At 31.3% G+C, this 24,276-nt stretch overlaps 1 long non-coding RNA gene across 1 annotated transcript; it reads right to left on the bottom strand.

Annotated features, from left to right (window-relative positions):
- Positions 1-5,459: 5,459 nt before the first annotated feature.
- On the bottom strand, positions 5,460-24,044 carry LOC147816788 (uncharacterized). Its single transcript, XR_015429140.1, has 3 exons — positions 23,528-24,044; positions 19,840-19,922; positions 5,460-5,562 (listed from the first exon to the last, which is right to left on the bottom strand). It is a non-coding gene; the product is annotated as an uncharacterized LOC147816788 (long non-coding RNA).
- Between the last annotated feature and the right edge of the window lie 232 nt (positions 24,045-24,276).

The raw sequence follows: 24,276 nt of genomic DNA, 5'->3' as shown, positions 1-24,276 counted from the left end.
TATAAGCTAACATTTGAAGGCAAAATTCAAAGTGTTTATTTCAAGGACAAAAATTTTGTTTTATAGTTTGCTCCTGTTACGACATATTATTTTGCGGATGGAATAAAAAAGTTTTAGGCAGTTTAATATGCGTAATAGTTTAATATATAATTTCCTGCAACGGGCTACTGTTTGGAAGTAAAAATGAATTGCTTTGTAAGTCAAAATATAGTTTAAATTTTTTTAATCCAAAATTTGTTGACAAATGGTCAAAGAATATTTTTTATGGATTAACAATGTCATAAACTGTGCTTTAATTTGGAGACAAGATTTAAATTTTTTTTTCATCGTCAAGTCAAATCAAACTTTTAGCTGTTTTGTTAAAAATCAGCGAAAACCTGTGTTGGGCATTTTTTAATAGTCAAGCAATGGAAACTTTTTGATGATCAAATTTAAGTTACCAATTTTCTATAATTTTTATTGCAATTTAAAACATTTTATAAATTGCCAGATAGTTGTTCTGTTTGTAAGGCGTCTCTGAAGGAATTCTAAAAAAAGGACATAAAAGCAATGCAGTTTTCTTTATGATGTGTTTTTTTTCGATTAATGAAGAGAAAAAAAAAAGATTTGTGTTAATCAAAATTCTAGTTTAAAAATAGTTTAAAAAAGCAATAGTTTAATAAAATGTGTAGCATGTGTTTCGAAATTTGCAGTTTTATAGAAAAGGCAGATAAGAAAAAAAAAACCAGAGAAGAAAAAGAAAGAGAAGTTAGAGAGAGAGAATAAAAAATAAAAAAATAAAAAAGCGAGAAGAAGAAAAGAGAGCAAAAGGAACAGGTAGCAGCAATTATGAGTGACACTTTTTTTCCTTCAAAAAAGCATAAATAGTATTACTGAACCTGAAATAAAAACTAAAATTGTATTTTTAATCTTTATTGAGAAGTGAAAATTGAACTAAATATTTGGTCCGAACAAGTGGAGGTCTTAAAATGAATGGAACCTGAGAATGAAATTCGTACCTGAGTTAAGGTTTATCATATATTGTACCTCAATCAACGTCATCGCTCTTCCCTAACGGAAAAAAACGCCACAACTTGCTCTATAAAAACTGCAAAGAAAATTATAAGAGAACAAATGTGGTTATCGGCATTTCAAATCACAAAATTGAATTAAAAATTTAATAGAAAATTAACGACACTTATATTTTACAAAACGAATGTGTGCACTATGCCATAGATCACGGGAAAAGGTAGAAACGAAACAGCAACTTATAGTTTGTCTATTCAAAGAACTCCCCTTAGGACAAAGTCTAAAACAGTCTAATGCTGTGGAAACTAGAAAAATAGCAGAAATAGTTTATCACAAGAGGGTGCTTTTTTCTTCCCTGATTCCCTTTCTTTCACCAAACCTATCTTAAATATTGACACAACACTCTTACTTGAAATAGTTTAACTTTGTCACCGTCTCTGCTCCAGACGAATAGCGGGTGGAGTTCTTTCCATAGACAGGCTGTATAGGAGATGGTTTAAGTAAGTCTTTCATGTGTTTTGAAAAGACGGACTGTGATTGCTTTGCTTAATTATGTTTATGCGCATAGGTATAAAACAATAAGGTAAAAATTGAAAAAGCCAATAAAATTTAGCTTTTAAACAAAGGACTGCTGTTTTTTTTAAAAAAAATCTTTTTGACTCTTTAAGAAAAGGGCAACTTTTATTGCTACCCTACTAAAGAATGCTTACAATGGACGAACATTTTAAAGACACGGATAAAAGTTTACTACCATGGAGACTAACATTTGAAGGCAAAATTCAAATTTGTCATTTCAAAGACAAAAAGTTTTATAGTTTGCTCTTGTTAGGTAAGATCATTTTGCGGATGGGATAACATAAATTTTAGGCAAATTAATATGTACTAATAATTTCCTGCCACGAGCTACTGTTTGGAAATAAAAATGAAGTGTTTTCTAAATCAAAACATAGCTAAATTTTGTACAATCTAAAACTTTTTTGACTAATGGCAAAAGTATACCTTATTAACAGCGTCGTAAGTTGGGGTTAAATTTAACGATTGGGGTTTTAATTTTGTTTTTTCTTCCGTCGAAAACTAGCTAAAATTAATTTGGAATATTATTATTATATCTCGTAATATATTAATTATTCTAGATTTCAAAATTTTAAATATTTTTCGTGCAGAAATAACGAAACATTTATTGGAATATCAATTTTCTAAATTTGGTATTAAATTCAAACTTTCGGTTATTTTGTCAAAAATCAGCGAAATCTCGTGGGCATTTTTTCAGCGGTCAAGTAAACAAGAATTTTTGGTCAAATGAAAGTTAACGATTTCCTATATTTTTTATTGCGATTTGAAACATTTTAAAAATTGTCAGAAAATTGTTCTGTTTCTATGGTGTCACTGGAGGAACTTTTAGAAAAGGACATAAAAGCAACGCGATTTTCTTAAAGATTTTTTTTCGAATAACTATTTGGGCAATAAAGCTCTTCTTATATTAAAGAAAATGAAAAAAGATTGTGTGCATCAAAATTCACATTTATTGGAGCAAAAGTTTAAGAAAATGTGTGATTTGAAATCAGCAGTTTTGAGAAGAAGAAAAAGCCATCAAAAAGAACAGGTTGCAGCGTAAACAGTTTTTTTTTTTGAAAAACATAAATAGTATTACTGTAACTTAAATTGCTTTTAAATCTTTATTGAGAAGTGAAAATTGAAGTAAATTTTTGGGCGAAACAGGTGATCTTAAAATTGAGGGAACATGAGAATGAAATTCGTACCTGAATTATGGTTTATCACATTATCAACCTCAATCAACGTCACCACTCTTCCCTATCAGGAAAAAAAGACCACAACTTGTTCTGCAGAAATTGAAAAGAAAATAATAAGAGAACAAATTTGGTATTAGGAATTCCAAATAATAAATTTCAATAAAAATTTATTAAAAAATAATTATACTTATATTTTACAAAACGAATGTGTGCACGGTGCAAAAGATCATGGGAACAGGGAGAAACGAGACAGCAACTTTATAGTTTGTCTATTTAAAGAACTCCCCTTAGAACAAAGTCCAAAGACGTATCCTGCTATGGAGTCGTGTCAGTTGGCAGGGGTGCCTGAGGCCGAAGTGGCACTACATCATGAGGTGAAGATCGTTGAGGTGGTATGCCTTCTGGTCCTTGTAGCCTAGAAATAAAAGTAAGGATTAATAAGTGGGCACATTACCCGAGTAATTATCAGAGATAATGACAATTATACATACATAAATATAAATTCATAAATAATAATAAATATGAAAACAAAACACATAAGTATAAATAGGTAATTATTTAGATATATAGATAATCAAAATTATACTTCCTGTACAAAGTTTGTCAGTATAACAAAGCAACAAACAACATTACATTACATAACGCTTATTCATTAGTCCAAAGCTTTGCCTAGTTAATAGTGCAATAACCAGAAAATAGCGGGAAACCAGAAATTAGTAATAATGGAAATAATGAAAACCAGAAAATAGCAGAGATAGTTTATCACAGGAGGGCGCTTTTTTCTCTCCTGATTTCCTTTCTCTCTTCACACCTGTCTTAAATAGTGACCCAACACTTTTAACTGAAATAGTTAAACCTCCTCACCGCCTCTGCACCAGACGAATGGCGAGGGGAGTTTTTTCCATAATGCTGCATAACAGATGGTTAAAATTTTTAATGTGTTTTGGAACAGGTGGACTGTGATTGCCTAGCTTAATTATTTATTTATTTTAAGACAAACACTGATCGTTAAAAATAAATTATAAATCATTAAGCATAAATATTGCTTTTTGTTTTATCTTTCCTCATGTATGTGATAGATCATTAAAGGTAGGCATGTAAAAACAATCTGACATACAGTGTGAATTTTCTTTCGCTGTTAGGTATATTTTCAGAAGCCGATATGTGTAATATGTTCCGTTGTTGAAAGGTACTCATTCGTTAGGAGGAATCAAGAAAATCGTTATATGCATGTGACGTTAAATTTTGATATTACGCATTGCTGATTAATTGATTTTTTTGTTCATCCCGTACTGAGAATGGGTATTCTCACTTGTCATAAAATAAATGTTAATGTTATGATTTTGCTGCCGGAAACAAGCATTGTTCAAAGGTTATTAGTCTAAAAATGTTAAGTCTGGAAAAAATATTGCGCAGAAGTGGTTATTAATTAAAATATGTTGCTCCTAAAACTGATATAGGGATGAATAAGTATATAAAATATGGAGTTGTATATGAAACAAAAAGAAATGGCACGATATGAAAATTTATAAGCTATGGATAGAGCGTTTGCCTTCCAATGAGGTGAACCGGGTTCGAATCCCGGCGATAACGGGTCGAGACGAATCCGCATCCGGCTTGCCTTTTGCCGTCAGGTTAACCGTGGCAGGTTTTCGTGGTCTTCATTCACCATGTAGCGCAAATGTGGGTTAGTTCCCTCAAAAAGTCCTCCACAAGGTATAAAATTTCTCCCAATATTTGATTCAGGTGTCTTCTGGATTGGGTTCAAAGTTACAAACTTTTATATTCTGATTTAAAAATACATAAATTTATTACTCCATTTTTGTTTTCGTTACAACTCTACAAAATTAATTTAATAATAAGTTACAACTCTACAAATCTGCTTACTTAATGCAAAAATTCTGTATTAATTTTGGAATATCTACCATTCCGATAATAATTAGAGAAAGAATTTGTGAGTGTGTGTCTGTCTGCGTGTCTTCATTCACAGCTCCAGAATCATTAGATCCATCGTCCTGAAATTTGGATAGCGGCTGTAGGAGCCAATTTTAATCCTCAATCCTAAAATTCTTAAGAAATTTTCAGTTAGATCGTTCGGGAGAGACATGAGAAAAATGGAATTTTCTGATTGGCTTAGCATTTAGCTTATATTTTTAATTGAATTTAGAGCCTGACTGAAGCAGGGGCATACGGGGCAGTTGCCCCGGGCCCCCACATCAGTGGGAATCCCTAAATCTAATGGAAAGGTTATTTTAAGTTTCCTTCCTTATTTAACTTTTTTATAAACAAAATATAAGTTAAATGTAAAATCCGTCAGTTTTATGTTAGCTTCTTCATTAATCTATCATATGAACACAATCTATATTTCATGAATCCATGGCTTTCAAAGGGCGGAATTCAGCTAAATTTTCAGAATTACGATAGACAAATATGGGCAATCTGAAGCCTGTATTTTTACGTATCGCAAAATGCGATATGTTTTCAAAAATACAGGTTTCTGATTGGCTTAATTGAGCCATAGTCATTGCGAAAATTTAGCTGAATTCAGCCCTAATGTCAGCAAGGATATGAATTTTCGCAGCTAGATGACAACATTAACAATCAAAGAACCGTATTCAGCATGATGGACATAGAATTGTCAAAAAATCAATAAATTGGACGGAACGATATTTCGCCTGGGTTCGGTTCTAGTGGGGGGGGGGGGGGGCAATTAGGCTAAGTCGGGCCCTGAGTGAACTCCAGCCAGTTCTATTTTTGAAGAATTTATAGGTAACATCGTTGATGGTTGGTAGCTTCTAGCTCTCTAGAATAAAAAAAAGGACCTTATTCCACATTTTTAATAATAATTCACTTGTTATATCAGATAAACTAAATGATTAACGTAAACGCTGTGCAGCATGAGTGGACTACTTCTTCTAAATGGAAACTCTAAAGTAGTCAGAAACCGAGTGTTTATTTTGTTAATAGTTATGCTTTTAAAATATGTTTCTTTGAAACAAAATAAGTTAAAATCAAATCTAATTGAAATAAAATAGAATAAGCTATGCAACGAAAAAATTTTTTTGAGAAACGGTAGTTCATTTATAATTCATTCACCCAGGAGTTGGTACTATGCTCCGCCCTCATCACGTGGTATTCGACGATTAATATTTTACTATTTTTGGGAGAAGGCTGAAAACAATCCTGAACAAGGTTGTTATTTGGCGATCGCATGACAAAAATATTTATTTATTTAGCAATCTTTATGAACATTTTTTAAACCTTAAATATTTCATACATTTGATGATATTTTTCTCTTTTAAGTGAATAGTTTGTTGTTTTTGAGTCTTTTTGACGCAATATATTTAATTGCCTAGAGTAACGAAAGGTATAATACCAGATGATAATGCGAAGTAAGTGATTGAAAAATAATTCACTGTTTGCACTTGGCGCTCATTAAGGGTTGTCTCAATTTCAAGCGCGGATACGTTTCTTCTCTTATTCCTGCGATAAAATGGACTCTACGTCCGAAAGAGGTGGAGCCAAGTGCCAACTCCTGGTGAACGAAGTATAGAAGTAACTATAAAAAAAATCGTGATATTATTATTAACGTCAGTGATGGTTAATTAAATTTGGTATTATGGTAACTGGTGTAGTTTTAATAAGTAGCAAAAATGCTAATATAGGTACAGAGTATTTTATTAGTCTGTTTGGTACCCATTAAAACTACGTTAAAACTGTGCAGTTTTATAATAGATACTGACTATGGAAAGGGATATTTTACGGTTCCTCGAAAGTGATAATCAGTGGAGAAAATTGCTCGATTATCGTGAATTTTAACTTTAAATTATTATCATTCATAAAACGTTGACAACCAGTACATTGATCAACTTTTTAATGGGTGAGTTAATTAAAAAATTTGTAGGCTGGTAATTTTCTACTATAGCTAACGCTTTGGCTATTACTTTTAATTGGCGCGGCTTCAAACCAAACGATTTCGGTTGGATAAAGGTTTTATTTTAGGGTGCGGGGGTAGCTAAATTTTTTTAAACAAAAAATAAGCAACTTTGGTGCACTCAAAATTTTTTAAGAACTTAAAAAAAATATAATTAGGATCTGTTTACTACTAAAAAAATTTTCTTCCTACATTCAAAGTTCATATATACATTAAAACAAATGCAAAATAATTTTCATAGAGATTACATGATCGTGATAAAACAGCTAGTTTTTGATAAAGAACTCTTTTCTTGATTATATTAGCCACCATAAAAACAATTTATACGCAATTTTTAATATATATTCAATATTGAGTGACTCATTTTATTTTTAAAATTAATAATTGCTTTATTAATAATGTAAATAAAATAATTCAAAATTAATTAGTTTAACTATTGTTTAAAAAGGTTATCGAGTGTACTTTTAGATTTAATAGTTATTTGCAAAAGCATATTTCATTTCAGTTTCTCAAAACATAAACTATATTAATATTATTGATCATACCCAATTTATAAAGATATGTAGAGATCTGAGCAAACTAAAAAGACTTTAATAAATTCATATTACAAATATAAACTAATTAATGGATCCTAATAATTTTTTCATTGAAATTTGTTACTTGGTTCAGTATTTCTTGAATAAAAAGATTAAAAAAATGTAAATAATTTTTAAATGTATATGCAATGAGTATTGAAGCTATAAACATGTTTGTGGGAAGTAAATTATTATATGGTCCCTACACACATAATATTTAACCAAATTCAACAAAAAAGTTGTAACCGCCTTATTACGATAACTGGTTATCCAAAACGTCAAATGTTTTTGCTTTCTGAATTGACTCTGTTAAACGCCACATCATTTCAAATCACGGGTTGCAAAAACTGTCTCAATTGATGTTTGTCGTCGGATTGATTTTCATATCCTGCCTTATGTACGTGATTCAAGACGTCACAAAATACTTTTCCTTCTTCAGAATTCATATTTAAACTAAAAATCACCATCAAGCCAGTAATTATACGTTAATAATAAAAAAATATATAAAAAATTACTTTAAAATCATTATTATGTAAATACATTAAAAATGCCTGCTAGTGAAAATAAAAAGAAACACAGCAGCGGTCGCCATAGCAACGCATGCAATGACAACGCATGCGCACTGTTTACTATTACTCTTGAACACAGTTGAAAAGTGAGTGGACGCCATCATATCCAAAACAAGACCCATTTTGCCAATGAGTAAAAACTGAGATAATTAAAGTATTTATTTCAATTGTTTTCAAATCAAATCATTAAGAGATGAATGAAAGTTTTTTGGAATGACAAGTCTGAATAACATAAGATTTTTAGTTACATTTAAAATAGTGAAAGGCCCTCACTTCATTTTTTTTATCTTAGATCTTGCCTTCAAATACTATTAAGTTTTTTCATAAAACAAACTAAGAGCATTGAAAATTTTAAAAGTAATAATACATTAATAAAAAGTAATAAGTAAAAAAAAGTAATAAATGACAATAAAAGTTTTTAAAAAATTATGCAATTATTAGATGGTCCCTCAGGTACAAAATCTTACGATAAAAATCTCAACTAACTCTTATCTTTATCAAATTAAATGAATAGCAAAGAAATGCAAATTTTGAGGAGATGAAGTTTTGTGGTTCTCAACTGTTCCGGGGACCCACATGAGAATACACAATTAGGAATTGATCCCCAAGTCAAGTTACGGGTACTGATCTATGAAAAGAAGAGTGCAAGAAGGCCATTAGCTTGCCAGTGACAAAGTCGATGGCGCTTCGACCAGAATGAAATTAAAAGACAAATAAAACTTTCCTTGCTTTAAGGGGGGGGGGGAATTGGTAATGTTTAGTTGGTCCCCGTGATCAGCATATATTCAAAAGATTTTTCGGTTTGATTTCAAAGGACGGAAAAAGAAGCCTGAAGTAAAGAATGTCTTGCAAAGTGCAGCACAATTGCACATGAGAGTGTAAGAATACTTCCCACTCAATCCAGCTCAGTATACGCTCAAACGGACCTGTGAGCTCTATGGCAGAATTTTTTCGGGATTTTTGCGATAAAACTCTCTAGGTACTTTTAATGATAACAAATACACATGCTACTAATTTAAGGTAACAGAATCACTGTGTTTGAAAAAAGAAAAAGAACTTTGTAATTTTTAATTGAATATGCATTTTTTTATTATTATTATTATTTTAATATGAGCGATATTTTCACATTTTATTAGAAGAGAAGAGCATTAATTATTTCCTTTTTCGCATTTTGTGAATCATCCTCACATTAAAGAAGAAAAAAAACGTGGAATCCGTAGCAGTAACTACCGAAATAAAGATCGAAGACTGGGTTAATCAAATGCGTGTACCGTTTCGAGATTCGGTTGTAGCAATAAATACTATCGTATAAAATATATCGGATTTTAAAAACAATGTGGAAATCGATGTAATCATCGCCTTAAATAGTAAATACTCAAATTGGAGTTTCTCATACTGATTGTAATATATCAGGATATAAAACCATGTGAAAATCAATACCAATAACTGCCGAAAATATAATCGAAACAATATGAGCCATGGTGGCTCAGGGGATAGAGAGGTCGCCTTCCAATTCCAGCAATGGGTTATCGACAATAATTCCGCACCCGGCTCACATCGACCACAGTGCTGACGAAAAATATCCTCAGTGGTAGACGGAGCATGGGTTGAAGTCCCCTTGCCGTCGCGCTAACCGTGAGAGGTTTTCCTGGATTTCTTTCCCCTGTAACGCTAATGCTAGTTAGTTCCATCAAAAAGTCCTCCATGAAGGCAGATTTCTCTCAAGACTCAATCCAGGAGTTCCCTTGTCTTCTGGATCGAGTGATAAATTACAGGTCAACGGAGTTGAACATTGGTCATTGTAAATCTGAAAATTGGGTCAGCTGTACAAAGACTATTATAAAATCGAAACGCCATGTGGATTTACGATACTATAAGCGAAAATTGAGAGCGTTAAAAAGTGATTATTTAAAAGGGCGATTAGAATTTTAAGTGTAGAAATAATATTAACTGATGAATAACCGCAATTCTTTAAGCCCCAAAGAAAATGGTAGCACTAGCAATTAAACTCTGAATCAACTGGTTATTCAGGGCTTTATTAGCAATAACTGCCGAAAAAGCAATGAAATAGTCACATTAAATGTAAATAAGTGCAATAAAACTTGTAAAAGTAAATAAGGGTAATAATATACGGATAAGTAAATAAGTGCATTAAAAAAAAAACATCAGGACTTTTTTTTTAAAATGACGTGAAATCTCGTAGCAATAATTAACGAATGAATGATTGAAACACTGCATGGATTAACGAATATCGGCGCAAACCGAGTGTGTCAGAGTGATTTCCAGGATCTGCGATTCGAATTTCACATGCTGTAATAACATCAATGCTAAGAATGAAAAAAAAACCCACTGACTAGAATATCATAATAACTAAGCTGTAAGAAACATCGAAATTTTTAAAGAAAAGTAAAAATTCGTAGCTATAATGTCGAAAAGAGTGATCAAAACATATTTATGAAGGAATCGGTGCGAGTTGTGAGCGATGATGAAGTCAAATGGGTGATTTAGAAGTTTCGTGTGAGCAAGAGGGACAAATGTATCGCATTAATTAATTCGTTTGCTACAAATCTGAATTTGTAACTTAATCCCTACTCACAGTCATATTTTATTAACATGATGTTTTAAAAAAAATTAAAGAAAGAACATGATTTCTCTAGAGCGAACTACCTTTTAAACTTTCACAAATTCGGATTTTTTTATTTTATTTTATTATCAATTTATTTGAAATTCTACCTGATGTCATTATCGATTTTTTATAAATTCTCAAATGAGAACAGAAAAATCATGAGCATTTCTATCCCATCTGATTCACGAGAAAGGCATCTTTTGAATATCTGCAAAGAAAAAATAATCCTTCAAAAATTCAAGAAGGAAAGAAAAACAAAATTTTTTATTTCCCAAAAGAAAAATCTTTCTGCGAGTACCATATAACGTTCTGTGGCAATGTCGCCACGATTCTGCCACCGGGCCTGTATTTCATTAAGCATGTAAAATAATTGGCACTTTCATACACGCTACGGACTGACTAAATGGATTGTGAAAACCAAACTTTTTGCGTTATTCGTGGTGAAAATCGACGTAGTGTGAAAAAATCTAATTTTCGAAAATGGAAAATTAAACACTTTTTAAAAACAACCAATGGAAAAAGCACCATTAAGGGCTTTTAAAAACCGAAAATAGGCATCAAAGCACTTTTTACGTTACGCACCCTGTTTGTTTTACAAAAAAGAGTTTTTGGCAAAATTTAACAATTACGTTTTTTTGAACAAAAAGTACATAAACTTGCAATAAATTAACTTTACATGAACTTTAGATAAATTAAATTTTGTTTTGGTGGGCGGGATAACCAAAATTTTTATGGACTAATTTCAGGATTATGCTAAAATTTGTTGAGAGGCAAAATTTAAACTTGTGGTTTTTTAGAAAAAGAGTCGCATTAACTTGTCAGGGACATATAGTTTGAGACAGTTTGGTTAAAAGAAATCAGATAAAACTTCTCTTTTCCATATAAATTTTAAGGGTGGGGGAAACAAACCTTTTAGATGTGTAAACGAACAGGTGACCAACATGCACCTCTAATAGCACGCGTACCCAATCTGAGTCGCAGGTGAACTCACACCCAAAGTTAAAATTTCTTTCAATTTCTTTTTTTTGTATCCGTCGTTGAGCAGCCGACCCAATTTTTGGGCTTACGACTGCTAATGTTCAACTCCGTAGCCTTGTCATTTTGAACCCAATCCAGAAGACAAGGAAACTCCTGGATCAGTACCTCCAGAGGAATTGATTTGTTATGGGAACATGGAGGACATTGAGACTTGACAGATTTAACGTGCATCAGTCCCATTTACTACACGAGGAGTCTTCGGCCGGCTGAGATCGAACCCACGAACTCTAGGACATGGGCCCAGCGTCTTACCGATCCCGCTGCCCCGGCCTATTTTCAACTTTGTTTTTTTTTTCAGCTGAGGAATATGTAATACTTTACTATAGCTAATTAATTTGTAATACATTTTGATAAAAATCAATGTCGTTCATCGCTGACTGATGAATATCATTGAAAACGCAAGTACTTTCAACTTCAGATTTACAACCATTAATATAAAATTTATGATGAACAAATGATTTCTAACTTTTAGGGGCAAAATTTCATCTTCAATTTCATAACCAAAAACTCGCAATAACCATAATTCTTCTTTGTTGGGTGAGTTATCGAAGTTTTTCTTTTTTTGAGATACTGACTTTCTAAACTAGACTTACACTTGAAGCGAAATTCAAAATGCTATTTTAATCAAGAATTAGCTAATGCATTTTTCGGACATTTTTTAACGGTGGGAAAAACTGAAATTTTTGATTGGAAAACTTGAGTGTAAATTTCCGACAATGGGCTAACGTTTGGAAACGACATTTGGTTTGTGGGTCAGAAATTGGCTATAAAACTTGTTTTTTTGATGATTTGGCTAATGAAATTTCGTTGAGTTAAGTGACCTAACAAAACGCCTACAAAAGTTCTGTGGGATAATGTTGGCTAATTATTTACTGGACTACAATTTTTTCCTCTTAGATCAGAAATTGGTTAAAATTTGTTTTGACTTCTTTTTGGCGTATGAGGTTAAGATTTCTCAGATGGGCCTCCAGTCAATAATCAGACTTATATTTTTTAAATCAGAAATTAGATTAGATCAGAAATATTTTGGCCATATTGTGTGCAAATTGGAAATAAAGTTAAATTTTTCAACTTTTGATCAAAAACTAATTAAAACTTGTTATGACCATAACCTTTGTTTCGGCAGGTGGAATTGCAATTTTGTACAGAGGTCTAACTTTTGGAGACAAAGTTAAAACTTGTGGTTTTAAAGTCGGGCGGTTGATTCCGAGGTCCATTTCAAAATTACCTAAAATCTATTTTGGTCATTACTTTTGTTTGAGATGAGCTAGCGAAAATGTTTGATTTGTTAAGTTTTGAGACAAGATTGAATTTAACATTTGCTCACTTTAAAGTTTAGCCATAATTCGTTTTTGCCAAACATTGTTTCGAGGGATAACGATTTCCTAAAATAAGCTTTTTCAGGCAGACACTGGCTGTTTGTTGAAATGGCTTATGGTGCTTTAGATAATAATTTAACAATATCTTAATTTGATCATAACTGTTTTTTGCCGGATGGCTTAACAATTATCTACAATAACGCTAGAGTGCAAAACTCAAACTATTTTTTAAACCAAGTATCAGTTGAAATTTTTCTTTGCTGTCGTTTTTTCCCTTTTTGATTGGAGGGCTAACGAAAAGTTTGGTCCGTTAATATGAGATAGCAATTTTGCACAATAAGCTAACAGTTCTCATTAGAATACGTAAATTTGATTTAAAAATTTGATTAGTCAGACAAAAGAATTTTGGCTAAAAAACACTTTTAAGCAAGTGAAAATCAAGCACTCACAGCAGCAAATGGGGACCCTGATTCATAGAAATTAAGGATCCACAATTTCTAGACCAATGGAATGATGTTCAGCGTTATACATCGGCTGCCTTTACATTACAGGAAAATTAGCGCACATCAATTTGAAGTTCGTGAACTGGTTTGTACACATGGACTGATTTTTTACGCACCAGGATTTGTACGCCAATTCTTCTAAATGGCATCGCAGTGACTTAACCATTTGAACATCGTGAATTTTTTAAACACGTTTTGTTTTTCAAAGAAATTTTTCAAAGCTGATTGGCTAATGAAAGTTTTTGCTGCGATACGATTTGCATAGTCTTACGATATCCTATTACGGGTTAGCTCTGCATTGTAAAATTTGATATTTAACTCTAAAAATCTAACATTTTTAGTTAACAAAAAAGTTAACAAGAAACTATATTCGCCTGTTCTTTTAGTTGGGTTATTATTTTTTCAATAACTTTTTATAGGTGGGGCAAGTAACAAAAAATTTGTTGACCAATGATTTCTGACAATGGCATAATTTTTCAATACAAAGTTCAATATCAAAAATTAGCTTAACTTATTTTTGCCACAAAAATATTCGGCGTTCTGCATGCAGAGGTATATAACACGCTTCACAAATTGCACCGAAGACTTCTAGAGTAACGGAAGAGACCGTTAACAGTATTATATTAGATATCGCTCAAAAATATTTATAAAAAAAAATGGGAATTTTTTTTTTTAAGCATTTACAATAAATTCTTTCTTCGTAATTTTAGTTTATGAATATCTGTCACCTACCTATTGCTAATCCGAAATAACCATTGCTAAAAGTAAATATTTTTATCACTTACTAATGAGCATCTTAAAAACCTTTGACCACTTTCAACTTCAGATTTAAAACTATCCGTCGAATAATGGATGAAAATTAAAAAGTCTTCGGCTTAAAAATGTTTAATGTTATTATTTGAAAACGGAATATTATTCTTGAAATATTTCAAAAAAATTAGCTTTTTTGTCATTAAAATTTTCTTACTCATTGTAAATGATTTCTATACTTATTTTGTTGCGTTTTAATATCCATCATAATGCATGCAATTAAGAAATTAGCAGGAAAATAAAAAATTTCCTTCTTCAAATATAAAAAAAAAGATTTTTCAGTTTTTCACTTCATATTATTGATTTTTTAAAAATATTTTGGCAATTTGATAGATGATTTAATTTTTTACTGCGATTTTTTTAATGTCAATAGACTTTTAAGATTAAAGGCCAGATAACTAAACGCTAAAGGCCGAATAAATGCAGGATAACTGTTTCCTGCAATGGGCCTAAATTTCGGTATAAAAACTCAAACTTGTGGTTTTTGTAAAAAAAAATAAGCTTAAATCTGTTTTGGGCATTATTTTTAGCGGGTAAACTAATGTAAACTTTCGGTGCGTTAAAAATTTCCTACAATTTAGTTGATTTTGTAGGTAAGATGAGTGGTTTGTAGGTTTAATTTCTCTACATTTTCGTCACTATCATAATTTTTAGACAGTGTGGCTGGACAAAGGTTTTAAGGGCTAACGATTTATTCTATAAGCTCAGGTTTCGTAGTAAAATTTCAAATTTTGACTAAAAAATTGCTTAGATTTACAAAAAGTTAGCAAAAAGCTGTATTGAGTCTTACTTTTTTCTGTAGGTGGTCACACACACAGCAATTATCTGTAGTGGAGTTTCGAAGGCAAAATTAAAACTTTTAGTTTTTCAAATTTGTTATTTTAGTTTTTCAATCTATACAATATTTTTGATCCGTGGTGTCTCAAGTGGTAGAGCGGTCGCCTTTCATTGAGATGAACCGAGTTCGAATCCCAACGATGCTTGGTAGATACGAATTCCACATCCGGCTTGCACCAACAACAGTGCTGACGTGAAATATGCTCAGTGGTAGACGGATTATGGGTTAGAGTCCCCTTGCAGTTAGGTTAACTGTGGGAGTTTCTCATGCTCTTCCTCTTCGTGTAACGCAAATGGGATTTAGTTCCATCAAAAGTCCTTCACGAAGGCAAATTTTTCCCAATACTTGATTCAGGAGTTCCCTTGTCTTCTGGATTGGGTTCAAAATTACAATACTACGGAGCTGAACATTAGAAGTCTTAAACCCCAAAATTGGGTCGGCTGTTCAACGACGGTTATAAAATGTCGCGATTACTTCTTTCAGAAATCATTTTTCTTTCTTTTTTGAGAGTGAGGTATAATTTTCCTACAATGATCCAACGCTGAAGGGCAAAGTAATATGGGTGGTTTTTAGGTCAATAATAACCTGTCCTAGCCATATTATATTTTCGTAGCTGAGTTAACGAGAATTTTGGGTGTGTTATTGATTTCCTACAATATGTTGACATTTCGAGTAAGCTAAAACACGCTCAATTTTTTTTTCTTAATCAAAAATTAGCTAATATATGACTTCTTTTGGGTGAGTTACCAGAAGTAACAAAATTTCTACAGGAAAGTAGCATTTTGAGATGAAATTCAATATTGTGGTTTCCAAGTCAAAATTTAGTTAAAACTTGTTTTGGCCATATTTTGACGGTTGGTTTGTAAATCATAAGATAGGTAAAATCAATTTTGGTCATAATTATACTACCCTACAGAAAAGGAAGAGACACTTCCAGATTTTGATATTGTTTTATATTTCTCATGAAATACTTTATTATTAACTATTAATTATTTATCAACTTTAGAGGTGTTCAGTTCAAGCGACCATAGAGCATACCATAGAGACTCAGTGTTCATTCACCATAGAGATTCTGGACCACTTAAATTTGATGAAACTTTAAGAAGGGGTGAAGGACACTTCAGGGTTTTTATTTAAATTTAGAATAGGTGATGGGGATTTGATTTTAAGAGATCACTTAGAAACATCATCTAAAAACGCTACCTACATTAAATGGAGAATTCAAAACGAAATAATATCAGTAATGAATGAAATAATTTTGAAGACCATTGTCTTCCTAGTTAATAAAGTGGAATATTTTTCAGTTATAGAGGAGGAAATGTTTAGCTGGTTTTCAAAAAAATGTCACTTGGTGCGAGATTCGTTGAAAATTATAATGAAAGAGAAGAATTTGTACAGTTTCTTCTTTTAATAAGCATTACTGGGAAAACTCCAGCAGACAATTAATGAAGAGCTAAAAAAATTCGGAACAGATACTTATAGGTCAAGGCTATGGCGGAGTTAGTGGTATGAGTGTCATATATAGAAGAACGTAGGCTATCATTCCGGAAAATTATTCCAAAGTACTATACCCAAGGCAAAATTTTTGAGGGTTTTCCATTGATGGACCAACATAATCTTGATGTAACCATCAATAATTCTATCATGAACCATTATAGTTTTGATGGTAACCAACATAATTAACCATCACCCCAATGTAGGAATTCGGACTGATTTATGATGGTCCAACATAATAGAAACTTGTTTTAATGTTTGTTCATGTTAAACCATCAGAAATTCCCATCATAGTTTCTTAGAAATCATAAGTTGGAACGATCATGAACAACCATCATCCCAATGTAGAAATTCAGACTAATTTATGATAGCCCCCCCCCCAAAAAAAAAAATTTTTTTTGATGGTATATATTCCAGAAAACTAACAAGAATTCCTATTAAACCATCCTGGAAATGTATAGTTTGAACCATCATGGCTTGTTGGTCCACGAGAATTAAACTTCTCTTGAAGTTTAACCTTCATATTAAAGTTCCATTTTCCACCATGGAATGATGAAAGTTTGCTGGCATATCAAAAACCATGAACGCATAATGGAAAATGTTGGATGATGGTGACCATTAAATGGTGTTGGAACATCATGAATCGCACTGAAACCATCAAAATCTTTTGACGGGACCATCAAGAATTATGACTTGGGTAAGTAAGTACATTACAATGCTCACTGCCTCAACATTGCAGTGTCAAATGGATGCCATATTTCCCCAATTTGAAATTGTATGGCAATAATTCAAAAATCATATTTTTTTTAATTTCCCGAAAAAATCAAAGAATTTAAAAAGGCAAATCGAAAAATATGAGGTTAACTTAAAAATAAAAAAATTAAAACAATTGTGCCAGACTAATTGGATCGAAAGACACGATTCAGTTTTAGCTCTTATAGATCTGCTCAAACCACTTCTCAATGCATAGTATCTGATTGAAATGATTTCAACATATCACAAGAACCCCAGCTACTTCAATAAAAAAATGCGATTTTTTTAAACAAGTGTGTTTGCTCTTGATGCTGTCTTTTCCCTGACTTTGCCCCTCAGCATATATCTGCAACCAACACAACTGGATTTGATGCTCGCTGTTCAGTCTATAACTAATGTTTGAAATTCTTTGTAAAGCATGAGAGATAAAGCAGATATGGATTTCCAAAAACTCTTCTCAAAATTGAAGTAATCTGTTCTAAGTTAATCATTCAAATAACTAAACCTTGCACCGTCAACCGACAGACAATGGGAAATAATTTTCCTGCAGACACAGTTAAAGATTACTTCAAACGAGCAATATTTCATACCTTTTTTGGATGAATTTTAGATGCCAAATTCACAGAACATTCAAAGCTACTGCAAAATTTTCAACTATTAATAACAGCAACGAATAGTAAAGATAACAATAGCATAGAAATGATGTAGCAGCTCTTTTTATGATTTAGGTGTAAATATCAGGAGGGAAGTATTTGGTGGTACGAATTTTTGGCATCTTGTAACAAAAAAAAAAAAAAAACAGTGAGTGCTATCGATGCTGTTTACCTGTGCAATAAGTCGCTATTCCAGGGAATCTTCACTTTATGAACCGTAATGACCAGTACCACCAGTCATAATATATAGCAATGAACTGTCATTTTCGACATCAAAGATTTTGAAATCATACTTAAAGAACTCCATGTCAGAAAACAGACTAAAATGTTTAGCCCGTTTTTTATTACATTTTCTAAAGACGATGTTCTGAATCATGTGATCGAAAAACCTAGGAAACCAGACATAAAGCTGAATGGAAAGGTAAGAGGATGAAATTTTTTCTTTATTTTTACTCGATCCATATGTTTGGTATTTTATCAATGAAACATTAATAATTAATTCATTAATTGCGTAACAAATTCAATTTATAGCTGAAAACTACTATTCATTTAAATACATTTTTTTAAATCTTTTTTTATATTATTCATAACATCTTAGTATTAAACTTTTATGAAAATTTGGACGAAAAAAGTTAATTTTAAACTCCTTTAGAAAGATTTTTCTGGGTGCGTCACTGCTCATATCTTACGCATTTTTTACAGATTGTTTTTAAATCTTAAACAAATGATTTTCTAATTTAAAATTGCTCCAAAAATATTGTATTATTTTACTAATTACTTTTAAAGTTATAGCAAAAAAACGTAGGAAAAAAAGGTAGTTTTCTTTTATTATAAAAATGTCCTATCTCCATTCATATTTAAGCGAAGTTTACGAAATTTTATGCATTTATTGAAAATAATGAAGTATTCGATACAAGTTACATGATTATTGCTTGAATTTAGGGCATAGAGTGTTCAAAAATACTTGTTTTCCTTCTTAATTTATTATCAATCCATTAAACCTCTGAAAGCTTGCAATCTTATTGTTAAGTAAGAAAAGTAAAATGTACTTATAATTTTGAAAGATTGGCTACTGTTTAAAGGTAAAAAACGAACTTGTTTTTAGGTCGAAATATTGTTAAAATTTATTAATCCAAAACTCTTTTTGACAAACAGTGCAACGAATAGCATATGTGGGTTACTTCGTCTTCCATCTGACTTACATTTGTAGTTCCTTTCTTGAAGAAAATGTGCTAAAGCATGTGTATTAATGTAGCATATAATGCGTGTTATATTATTTTAATTATTACTTTTGAGTTGAGGGTAACGAAAGTACATGTTGAAGTATCGGTTTTCTAAAATAGGCTATAATATTGAGGTATCAAATTCATACTTTTTGGTTATTTGTATCGGAAATCGGCAAAAACTTGTTTAAGGCATCCACTCGTTTAACAGTTGGGCAAGTAGAAAAACTTTTGATGTGTTAAGAGGGGAATGACGATTTATTACAAGCTTTGCTGAAATTTAACACATATTTTGGTACTTGTAAGAAAATTTTTGTTTGTTATGAAAATTGATTTCTATTAATTAGCATAGAATGTTCTTTAATTTGACGAAAGCTATTTTCAAAATATTGATTCGAATTATTCTTAGCAAATATTTACAGGTTGAGACAAGATTTACAGGCAAATATTTACCCTTGAGAAACGTCATAAAATCAGAGCAATTTTCTTTATGATTATTTTATTACTTTTTGAAGAAAATTTGGGCAAATTCTCGTTAAATTAATGAAATTACAGGAAGATTGTATTCAGTTGTTTGAGAGGATATGTTTCTTGTGTGCTGAAATTTGCAGTTCTGAGAGAAAAAAAAGCCAGCAAAAGAAACTGATCGCAACGTTGGGCACCAAGTGTTTTTAAAAAACAAAAACAGAAAATTCTCCTTCAACTAGGAAGTGTAATTTATGGAAAAAGAGAATAAAATTCTTACCAGAACTATGTAGCACCATATTATGCAGCGCAATCAATGTCTTAACTTCTTTCCGATCTAAAGAATAACGGCAACAAATTGTCCTGAAAAAATTGCAGAGAAAACAATAAATATAAACAAAGGTTCTAATAAGCATTTCAAATAATGAAATTTAATAAAAATTTATTAATTAATTCACAACACTTTTAATTTACAAAAGGAATGTGTGCATGGTGTAAAAGACTACTGAAAAAGCAAATGAGTAACATAGAAGAAGAGATGTCTTAAGTTTTTAAAATGCTTTGATAAGACTTGTTCTTGATTAGTTCTTTAATATAAACACTGAACATAAAGAATAAATTAAAAAATCATTAAGCATACGTATTACTTTTTAGTTTTTCTTTCCATCACAATGCATGCATACGACTTGTTATTAAAGGTTGACACGAAATGACACAAGTCTGTATGTTCTCAAATGGAGTTCCGTGGAATCCTGGAGTTCCATGAAAAAGTTAGAGGTCTAAGACCTAGGACTTTTTTTTAAAGTTTTTTTAAAACATTTTTGAAACCTACAGTTATACTTAGATTCAATCACTAAATAATTATTTACTTGATATTTCGGATGTCTTTAAGAAATAATTTAAAAAGGAATTAAGGAATGAAAATAAAGCCAAAGGAAGAGAAATGGTAAATACTTCTTTAAGAAAAAATTTTTTTTTCCTGTAATGTATTGAATAAATTGTTAAAGAGACACACACTTATATAAAATTGCTTTAGTATTTTCCCACAGCGAACTTCACATCAAAGGGAAATAATTAAATTCGTTAGTAGAGAAATGTGCTTCAAACAGTTATTTTCAACATTCATATAAGTTCTTTATAGCTTTCATTTCAACAAAAGGCAAACTTCGGCTTATTTCATTCATTTTTACCTTATGTATATAGGATGAAAAAAATATCTTATCTAGATTCAGCTTAAGAATTGCGAATTTAACTTTCACCAATTACCAATTAATCAAACCCAATTTAAGATACGAAATCGCATTTTTCAATTTTAAAGATATGAAAAACATTCATTCCTCTTTTTAAATATTTCGAAAATAAAATAGTCCTTTATTGGTTAATAAATTTATAATTGACTTTTAATAGTTTTCAATAATTAGTCTTCCTTTGGTTTCATATTCACAACTGCTAATGAACTTAATTTTATTTTCATTTTATAACTGGCGCTGAACAGTCGATACAATGTTTTTGAGCTTGCGACTACTAATATTCCGTAGCCTTGTAATTTTGAACCAAATTCAGAAGACAATGGAACTCCTGGATCAAGTATTGGGAAAAATTTGTCTTTGTGGAGGACTTTTTGATAGAAATAACACGCATTTGCGTTAAATAGAGAGGAAGACCACGAAAACCTCCGATGGTTAGCCTGACACCAAAGGGATTCTAACCCATGATTCATTTACCACTGCGGATATTTTACGTCAGTACTGTGGTCAGTGCGAGCCGGGTGCGGAACTCGTATCGACCAGTCAAGGCTGGGATTCGAACCCGGTAAAAGAAGTTTGATCATTAAGGGTTTCACAGACCAAAAATATTGGAAACCGCTAAGCTAAAGTATCGGAGAATAATTTAAAATGTTACTTCGATTCAAACTCTTAGCTAAACAAACTGATTAATTTATCACTGGCTCAGGGGATAGAGCGTTTGCCTTTCAATGAGGTGACCAGGTTCAAATTCCAGCTATGGCTGGTCTATACGAATTCCGCATCCGGCTTGCACGAACCACAGTGCTGACGTAAAATATCCTCAGTGGTAGATGGATCATGGGTTAGAGTTACCTGGCTGCCAAGCTAACCATGGGAAGTTTTCGAGGTTTTCTTCTCCATATAATGCAAGCGCCGGTCAGTTGCATCAAAAAGACCTCCATGTAGGCAAATTTCTCACAGTACTTAATCCGGGAATTCTCTTGTCTTCTGGATTGGGTTCAAAATGACAAGGTTACGGAGTTCAACATTAGTAGGAGAGAGTGGGATCAATTGTAAAATTTTTTACTTAACTATTTTTAACTAACTTTATTAATTGACAGACGAGTAAAGTAGACTATCCTCTACCAGAAAAAAAAATGCCTTATTTTAAATGTTATTATATTAGTTATTAACAATTTTTGACAGTCGTGTACTTGTTACAATTGTCCCACTTACGGAGTCAATTGTAACGGATCATAAATTCAACTAAAATATAGTTAATTATACAAATTATCATAGTTGTGATATAATTTTTATTGATCAAAATAGTATTGATATTTTAGGAGTAAAAATAATAATGAGCAGAGACCTAAATGGTTAAACGTTTAAATTTAAGGGGTTAAAACTTTTAATTCATGCTGTGTAAGGTGACAAATAAAATAATGCACATGCAACATAATATAAATGATATAGGAAACTATTGGTGGTTCTTAAAGAGTTAAGGAATGGTTAGTAAACGTAAGATTATTTATTTTCAGCTGTTGCAATCGTCCCTTTACTTATTGTTGCAATCGTCTCCAAGACGCCCTTTCAGCTTCATTTGGTAAAAACAATGCTAGTTAATCAACAAAACTAATTTCTTTTATTGAAATGTTAATTAAGGTGTCCACTTACATATTCGGTTAATAATTTTTATTTGTTTAAACAAAATTACTTTGTTACAATATAATATTCTAATACCAAAAAAAGTACTTACGTAGTGTGAAAATATCTTTTGTGATGTAACTCTTTTAAAAGTACATAAAAATGGTTGCTAGCAGGGGTGTAAATGTAGATTTATTAAATACACCTTGTGCGCCACCTAGGAACCAAATCTAGAACCAGACGCTCGAAATTTTTGCTCTGTTACAATTGACCCCACTCTCCCCTAGTCTTTAGCCCGAAAAATTGGGTTAGCTGTTTAACGACGGTTGTAAAATAAAATCAATTTGTAGAAGTTAGGTACAAAATGTTTAGACAGTAACTTTTTTAGCGTTTGAGATCATAAAAATTTTTAACAAGCTAACAATTTCGTATTAACGGTTAATGTTTGGTGTAAAATTAAATCACGTGGTTGTTTGGTCATAAATGAGTGAAAACTATTTTTTGACCTTATCTAACGACAATTGTTTTTTGTTCTAACGTAAGGTGGTTCAATAAAAATAACTTCGGCACACAACCCTGTACTTTATCTTTCCGGATCCAACCAGTTGACCGCTGCCACCAGATATTTTATTTTGAGAGAGAAATTTTATTCAAAGTTCTGTATTTCTGGATCATACGTTGATTAAAACTTGTTTCAGAACTTCTTGTCACATGAGCAAACGATTTTCTATAATGCGCCTACTTTTGAAAAAAAAAAAGCAATCTTGTGTTTTGTAGGTCAGAACTCAGCTAAAATTTGATTCGCTTATAACCGTTTTTTAACTGTGATGGCTAACAAAAATTTTTGTCGAAAATTTTGTTCGACAAAATTATCAGTTTTATTTAAAATTGCAAATCCAATTATGTCATAAAAGTACTTATTTTTCTATTCAAGGAAATTGTATAAAATAGAGTGTATATTAGGTATTCATTTTTCTGGGTAAATTTTTAGTTTGAAGTGGTTTATTAACTGCATCGTGAAATGTGTGTTCAGGGTTTAAATTTAACTGCAAGATATGAAATAATTGACAAAATGGATTGAAATCAAACTTTACTTACAGAATAAGCAGAAATCATCATTCCTTAGTATCTAAACTCATATTAGGCTGTTCAAAATAAATCATTCTGGAAATCATCTCAGTTATGCAGATTCCAAATAACAAACTAGATCCCATTTTGTCAGGTTGTTCCCTATTTATCAGACTACTGAGCATCCTACAAAGCTAAATTACATTACATTATAATAAACTAGAGACAGCATTGATATCAAATAATTTAAAGTCCCAAAACACCTAAAAGTTAAAAAAATCTGAAAAAATTAATAAAATCTGAAAACAAATTAAGTTAATAACATTAAAAGCACACAGTACAAGGAAAACGACTTAACAATCACTAAACTAATAAACACAGAGATAAAAAAACATGGGGTGAGAAACTAATTTACATCAGATCAAACCAAGAAAAAAAAATCTGAATAGCAGAACATTAAAAAAAAATCCCTCGAAATATCTATCAAACACATTAAAAACATTTTGAGAAAGAAATTGTAAAAAATAAATAAATAAATAAAAAGGTAGAAAAAAATTATAAAAATATACATTCTTTTTTATTAAATAATAGAAAATATTATAAAAGTGAACCCAGTGAAAGATGAAAATCAAACATAAACAAGATAATACAAACAAAAAGAAACAAAAACAACGAACACAAATTTCATTCGATGCACAGAACCATTAAAAATATAATTCTACCATTAAAAATAAAAACAAGATCACACACACTGGAAAGAAATAGAAGAAACATTAAGA

This window comes from Parasteatoda tepidariorum, chromosome 1, assembly GCF_982258835.1.
Source record: "Parasteatoda tepidariorum strain Cologne lab strain chromosome 1, Ptep-v5.0, whole genome shotgun sequence".
Classification (NCBI taxonomy): domain Eukaryota; kingdom Metazoa; phylum Arthropoda; class Arachnida; order Araneae; family Theridiidae; genus Parasteatoda; species Parasteatoda tepidariorum.
The sequence above is the reverse complement of the archived record's forward strand: the minus strand, read 5'-3'. Positions and strand labels throughout refer to the sequence as shown.